The sequence below is a fragment of the Chaetura pelagica genome, unplaced genomic scaffold, assembly GCF_000747805.2.
Source record: "Chaetura pelagica isolate M959 unplaced genomic scaffold, ChaPel_1.0 scaffold697, whole genome shotgun sequence".
Classification (NCBI taxonomy): domain Eukaryota; kingdom Metazoa; phylum Chordata; class Aves; order Apodiformes; family Apodidae; genus Chaetura; species Chaetura pelagica.
Genome location: NW_009953927.1, coordinates 39,084 through 46,505, shown reverse-complemented (window position 1 = coordinate 46,505; position 7,422 = coordinate 39,084).

Here is a 7,422-nt window from a genome sequence, read left to right as displayed (position 1 = left end):
CAGCACCATTTATACCTGTTTCCAATAAGATAAGAAATAATTTTGTCAAGCGTAATGACTTACACATCTATTCTTTACTACTCAAAATATTTTTCCTGACTTACGTTATAGGAGGTAAGATCAGCAGCTTATGAGAACTGTTTGCTTTTCCTGAATGAAAATTAACACTACCAAAGGTATGGTTTGGATATCAAAATAGTAGCAGTATTAAAGAAGAGATGAGTCTTCTATGTTCTTGCTATGTTTTTAGAAATGCTTCAAGTGAATGATGGCAAATTAGTTTTGGGAACACTCTACTGTCCTTCACAGAAAATACAACTGCCAATGCATAAGCATAGATGTAAGAATAGGAAATAAAGCTCTGGTTCAAAGAGACACTTAAAACTCTATGACATGTAGCCAAAAATACCCTTTTTTTCCTGCACTGAGATATGCCATCTTAGAGGCTCATTAGCAGACACCCTGTAAAAGGGAGTGCCTGATCCAAATTGCCTGATTTGAGATGAAAAGGGAGAAGTTTAGAACTTATTTTTATTTAAAAAGGACAAAGAGGTAAATGCTACAGAAGATTACTTTTTCATTACATATTTTTCACTTCTAATTCAGAATATCCTAGTTCACCAAGGCAGTAGAATGGGAAGGAATTTAACCAGCTTTCATAGCCAATTGAGGAGATAGCAGTGGATATATTTCTTTCTTGGAATGCCCACTGTTTAAATGTAAATTTACAGTACAAATTTTACTTTCTGACTAATCGTTATTAATTGCACACACAATCAGTGCTTTAACCACCAGAGAAACTGTGCCCTCAGGCCACAGAGAAGCACAATATAGCCGAACTCCAGTTCCATTATTTGTATATTACTTAAACACTCTGGCGTAAATTTATTGAGCAAGCATTTCCTCACCTTCTCTAATCAGGGTTATTAGAGAGATTAGGCAACATTCAGAACAGATGGAAGAGAATCAGTATCAGTGCTGTTGGAGAGCCAACTGCAGTGCAGCAGCTGGCAAGTCAGCAACTGGCAAGGTAATTAGATGTAGGTGGAGCTGTAGGAGTGGTGTGGATGACAACTCCAGTCAGTTGTAATGAAAAGCAGATGCAACTATTGAATTCAATGCATCTAGTAAATTGACACAAATGTTTGACAGGTTTAATTTTTTTTTGCTACTGGCTTTAGTACTTCTTTTGCAGAATAGGAACCTCTTTATCCTAATATATGAAATTTAGCTGACTAATGGTACCTTAGCTTCCTGAAATTGGCCTGAGAAAGCAGAGGATCCTTCCACATCATGTTAAAAATTTTGAGAGAAGACAGCTGAACTTCCCCTCCTCCAAACTGGAAGGAATAAAAGTCTGCAGAAGGCTTAGTAGAAGCAAAACCAAAGCTGAAGAGCTGACAACTTTCTGCAGTTTCCTGTCACAGTTAGTATAAATGAGGCTTCCATCACTGCCCTTGATCTGCTTTTAAACTCATGCCAAAGGAATTAAAATCTGTTCCATAGAGAGACCTGAAGCCTAGGCATGCCAGGAAACTGATTCTTCACATTTTTTTCTTCAGTAGAAAAATTAACAGAACATATCTTTTACATATTTTTTTCACTTGCATATGAGCCCTTATGATACCATACCAGAAAGACGTATAGAACTGTACAGTGTCGGGGAACTTCCTCATACTAAGTTCGACGTCTGATCTATTTCACAGCAGCTATCTGCTTAGCACATGCCGTGCTACAATGTCAAGTTACAAACAAAGGAAGTACCAACCTTGTCCTTCCAAATGGAAAACTTCTTCAGGAACTGATTCTGTGGGCCAACTAAATGTACTTTTCTTGGAAGAGTAAAGCACAAGCTTGGAAAATTACAGAAGGCAGCTTGATTCCTAGCAAAACTGTGCTACCAAATGGTCCAGTGCCTCTTCAACAGCTGAGTGCTGTATGTTTGTTACTCAGAGATGCTACAATCATTATGAGAACCCTGTTCTTCATCCATGGCCTAGGTCTGTGGGACTCCTCAAGCTAAGTTTTTACCTATGTATTAGAATTCTACCTCTGTCATAGTGTATTTTTTTAATGGAATCAGAAAGATTTGCTAGTGCCTTGAAATGTGCAGCTCTGGATAAGGACCTGTGTTAACTGCAATTAGATTTGTAAACTTACAGTATTTAAAAATGTGAAATTTTACTCAAGTGTACTTCTTACAATTTGTAGTGGTAGTCAGATGACAAGAACAGACCAGACAAAGAGTGACCAATACTATGGAAAGCTCTAGGGTTACCAAGTCTTTTGTTTTCATAGTGTAATGGCAAAGTTTGTCATGTTCTTCAGAATGGGATTAATATTAATTAGCTTATTTCTACCAACCACCAATTGATCAGTTATAACAACCTTCTGAATTTACTTCCTTGAGGAATGTATTAAAAGACTACTCAGAAACAAAAGGCATGTTCTTAGTAGTCTGGCACTAACAGTCTGTCATGAGTAGAAATACAAGAAAATAGAAGCCTGTGTGTCTTTACAAGCTGTCCTCTTGCTTCCATAGTGAAGTAAATGATGCTTTAGACACAAGCACACCTTTCTCACACACACACTCCTTTCTCTCTACCCACAACTGTTACACTGTTCCATAGAAGAAGGGCTAATAGTCAATGGAGAGAAAAGTAAGAAACAAAAGGAATCAAAATACTGTCCAAGTTGATCTTTCAGGCAGGATCAACTAGACAATATTTTATAATCTTAGGAAAATGTAGTCCCTAACTAAGCAGCATGTTCTTATGGGGTACTAGATGTATTTAAGAAAATATGCTCTTTGTTAGCCTGGCACAGACACACATTTGTGCAGTTTAAACACTCACTACCACCCTGATGTACTTGGCACTGGTGAGGCTGCACCTCAAGTACTGTGCTCAGTTCTGGGCCCCTCACTTACAAGAAGAAGGTGCTGGACAATGTCCAGAAGAGAGCCACCAAGATGCTGAAGGGCCTAGAAAACAAGTTGTCAGAGGAGCGGCTGAGGGAACTGGGGTTGTTCAGTTTGGAGAAAGGGAGACTGAGGGGAGACCTCACTGCCCTCTACAGCTGCCTGAAAGGAGGTTGTAGGGAAGTGTGTGTTGGCCCCTTCTCCCGCGTAAATTAGTGACAGACCCAGAGGAAATGGTCTGAGGTTGCAACAGGGGAAGTTCAGATTGGATATTAGGAAGAATTTCTATACTGAAAGAGTGGTCAGGCACTGGAACAGCTTGTCCAGGGAGGTGGCAGAGTCATCACCAGCAGGGGTATTCAAGAAATTCATAGATGTGGCACTTTGGGGCATGCCTTAGTGGCTGAGGCTGTGGGGTTGTTGTTCGGGGTTTTTTTGTGGGTGGAGTTTGTTTGTTTGGGGTTTTTTGTGTTGATGGTTGGACTCTTATGATCTCAGAGGTCCTTTCCAACCATGTCAATTCTGTGATTTTTTTAGGAGTACAAGAAAGCTAGCTCAAAAGTTCAGCATTACTTTTAAATTACATGACATCCAGAATTACAAATAAACTATAAGAATATAATTGTTCTAATTACGCATAAATCTGGAATTCTAACATCTTGTCCCATCAGTATGTAAACAGAAAGACTAAACCAATGCTAATGGGAGAACAAAGGAATGCAGGCTAGTTTAGTTAGGAAGCCAGTGGAAGCAATACAGCTACTTCTCTTGACTTTGTCCTTCTTTCTGTATTGCTCTTCAACCCTAAATTCCATCAGTCTTCTTTGTCATATCCTGTTTAAACTGGACAGCATATCTACCTGTTAAACACTTCCAAGCAAAGAAAGGGTTTTTTGTATGCTTGAGGGACATGGTTGGAATGCTGACATGGCTGCAGTATAAATCTGTTAAGGAGAAAATTATTCTAGCAACTTCAAGTTTTACAAAAGCAAATAATCAAAATCAGCAATCTATTTTTGTGAAACTGTATTCTCACTGAAACTGACTCTAAGAAGTTGATATTGATAAACTCTAACCAAGAACACTTGACTGCTGAAGAACTTGGGGCATAAGAATACCTGAATCTGTCTGCGTGCATGTAGATACTTTCTTCCTTGTAGTGTAGATTAAACTTTTGTATTAATGTATCTAAATTATTTAGTCTAGCTAGGCATGGGTACATATGTATATGCTTGAGAAAACCGAAAAAAGGTCAACATAAATGAGCATCTGTGTCAGACAAAGAGAAAAAAGCTGTGCTACAAATTAATGTTTTCGCTCCTGCTTGGGTGATGGTTGAGACTTCTAAAACAAAAATATTGTTCTGTCAAGCTAAATGACTGCAAAGGTCTCTTAGGCTCTAATGACATATGAGGGGCTTTTTTCCTCTTGGAAACAGCACGTACCAGTCTGTCTATGCAACAAAATGCTGGAACATGCTGTCTACCTTCAATACCATATGGCTAAATATTTTATTAAAAGTTACCTTGCAGATGAACACAGGCTATTCCAGACAAAGACTTGTAGACAGTATGATACAGCGAGCTGCTTTTCCAACTGTAGTATTATAGAAAAGTTATTTCAGAAGGCAACCAAAGCCATTTTAAGTTGAGCATGTGGTACAGCTAACACAGAAGACTCTATGATTTTTAGATCTGATCCGCACAACTCCTGGAGAGCACAAAATCCTGGTTTTCAAGGAGTCACAGAATGATACACATTTTAGGAGAGTCCAATTCCAATTTAGTTGGTGTTTACCTAACTTTGCCTATAATATTCTAATATTTCTGGTTCATCCTGCATCACAAAACACTCCTGTTGAGATTACAAGAACATGGAATTCCTATAAGCAACATGAGAAATTCAGTGCTTGCCAAGGTCCAGTTACAAACAATTAAAGTTGTATTTTGACACATGATGTCAACACTAATGCTACCCCATCATTTTTTCAATTACTGAATCTGTAAAGCCAAGATACGGTCATCCTTTGCTAAGCAAAAAGACACAAGTATGGAAGAAATAAATACTTGGTGGAAGAACATTTCTGTTCTGTTTCTGAACAAAACAACAGCTCAAGCACATGCAGAAGTGGTATTTTATGTTGTTTGATGGCTTCAAGAATGAGGATAAGGTGACATATGTAGTCTTTGGTTGGTTAGGGTTTTGTTTTTTTTTCTAAAACCTCCCACTCCAAAACTAAGGTAACAAACATGCATGAGTGATGGTAACATGCAATAACTTTTTACTGAAGCTACTTTAATTGTTATATATATTGTTTTAAAAGATGTGTTTGCCTACACAGATGTATTTATTTATGCATTTAAACGTTTTCTATTATATTAACCTACTTAATAAACATGTATTCTGTATGTGTGTGTTTTCATATTTTGGACAAATGCAGAATATTTTGGGGAACACAACACAATTGGTGCTTCTGTAGCAAAAAGCCCACCTGATGGGCAGCATTCATCTCCTAAACGAGAAAAATAAATCATCTTAGCAAGAGGAATACAACATAGCAAATAGTATGCTGATGCCCAAGATTCAAGAAGGTACAATTTATCTATGCATCTTACTAAACAACTCTGCAGCTTGACACTATAGTGTGCTAAACACTGTGATGAGTGCTCTAGCAGTGCAGAGCAGGTTAGAACCTGTGCTCTTCCTTCCATGTGCCCTTCAGAGTAAGAGGAAAACATCCATTTTGTAAACGGAGTTGACTCTTGCAAACCTTAACTCTGTAAATTTAGCTGACACCTTCCTCTGATGTGGCTGGAGCTGTTAAAGACAGTAAAAATGTAATAATAACATGAATGTCATTTAAAAGTTACCCAAGGCTATGTCTAATAATGAGATTTTAAACATAGGCAGATTATCCTGGTTTGTGAGAAACAGAATAAGAAACATGGCTGGGATGGTCATGTCATAGGCCTTTGGCATAGAAGTTTCTCTTACAGTGATGTTCTTAATGAAAATAAAAAGCATTTTTTGTTTTACATTTGTTTTACATTATAAACCCTCTGTAGGTTGTACTGTGGTAAATTAGCATCACCCAGCTACCTGCCTGTTCCGGCCATAAGAGACCTTCCACTTGCCTCATGCACAGTGCATGTCAGACATTCTTCAGTGATAACCAGTCTCTTGACTGGATAACTGTCTTGAAAGAGAAGTTACTACCCTACAAAAAGGGCAAAAAAATTAGAATGAACTCTAAATGAACTTTACATGAACTACATTTTTCCCTTGAAGTTATTTTTCTGCATTTTTTTCTCAGTCTGCTCATAGTAATCCCCTTCCCAGTGGTTAAATGATGTATTTACATATGGGTCATTTAGTATTGAATTATGGCAAATATAACATATGGCCACAGGATAACACTTTTGCTTAACCATGAGAATTGGATTTCAGTCTTCATTCCCTGCCTTCCCGTGAATGTAATCTACAAAATGAAACCACTACTAAATAATTAACACAAAAAACAGTCCATGCAATACTCTGTGCCTTAGAATCCTCACCACTCAGACTTTGTTGAGGGTTTTCCATCTTTATAGCAGTCAATGGTGTTTGTGCACATTCTTCTAGTTCAAAGACGAGCTGCTGTGACACTTCACTTTGGCTAAAACACTGATCTTGTCCTCTAGCAGTAACTTTCTTAGACTTGGAATCTTTTTTCTTTAGGTACCTTATCTTTTGAACAGGTTTTTAGTGGTGCTGCAGTTTACACAATGAGAACTGAGAATGCTATAGCATATTTAGCATCTCTGAAAACAAGTCCATTTCTAGCTTGCAGATGTGGCTCTAGGAATATAACTTTATAGCCTGTTTCTGAAAGAAGCATGTGTCCATAAAGTAAATTAACAGTTGTTCCTGTCTGTGTCCAAGCGTGTAAAACAATTCTCTTCAGATTACGACAAAACCCAATCTTCTGCTTGAAGATAGTATGAAGAAAACTCAACAAGGCCATGAACAACCCGTCCAGCCTCCTAGGGGGGTCCCAGATCTCCCCGCAGCGTCTGAGCCGGCACAGTGAAGGTGCGACCTTGGAGACCCAGCAGTTACAAAAAACATCCCATTCTTATCAGCCTTACTTGGAAGGCTCTGTGACTAGTTAAGAGAAAGCTTACTGAAGGGAAAAAGAAAAACCAGTGAAAGGAAAATTGGCTTCATCCTGACAGCAGGATACTAAATACGCCAGGGCACGATAATCTTAACATGACTTGCTATCAAATTTCAGTACCAGGGGGAAAAAAGTAAATAATAATTATTTTTTTTTAATTTATGCAACTTGCTTCTTTCCATGTTTCAGCTTCAGAGGATCAGGCCCTGGCGCAGGAAGGGCCCCCCGGCTGCTGCGACCCTGCGTGTGCGGGGCCGTTCGGTAAAACGATTCACACGGGGCTCCGGGCAGCGAAACGGGGTCTCAACGGGGGATCCGCTGGGCTGCGGGGGGTGTTCGGGCGGGC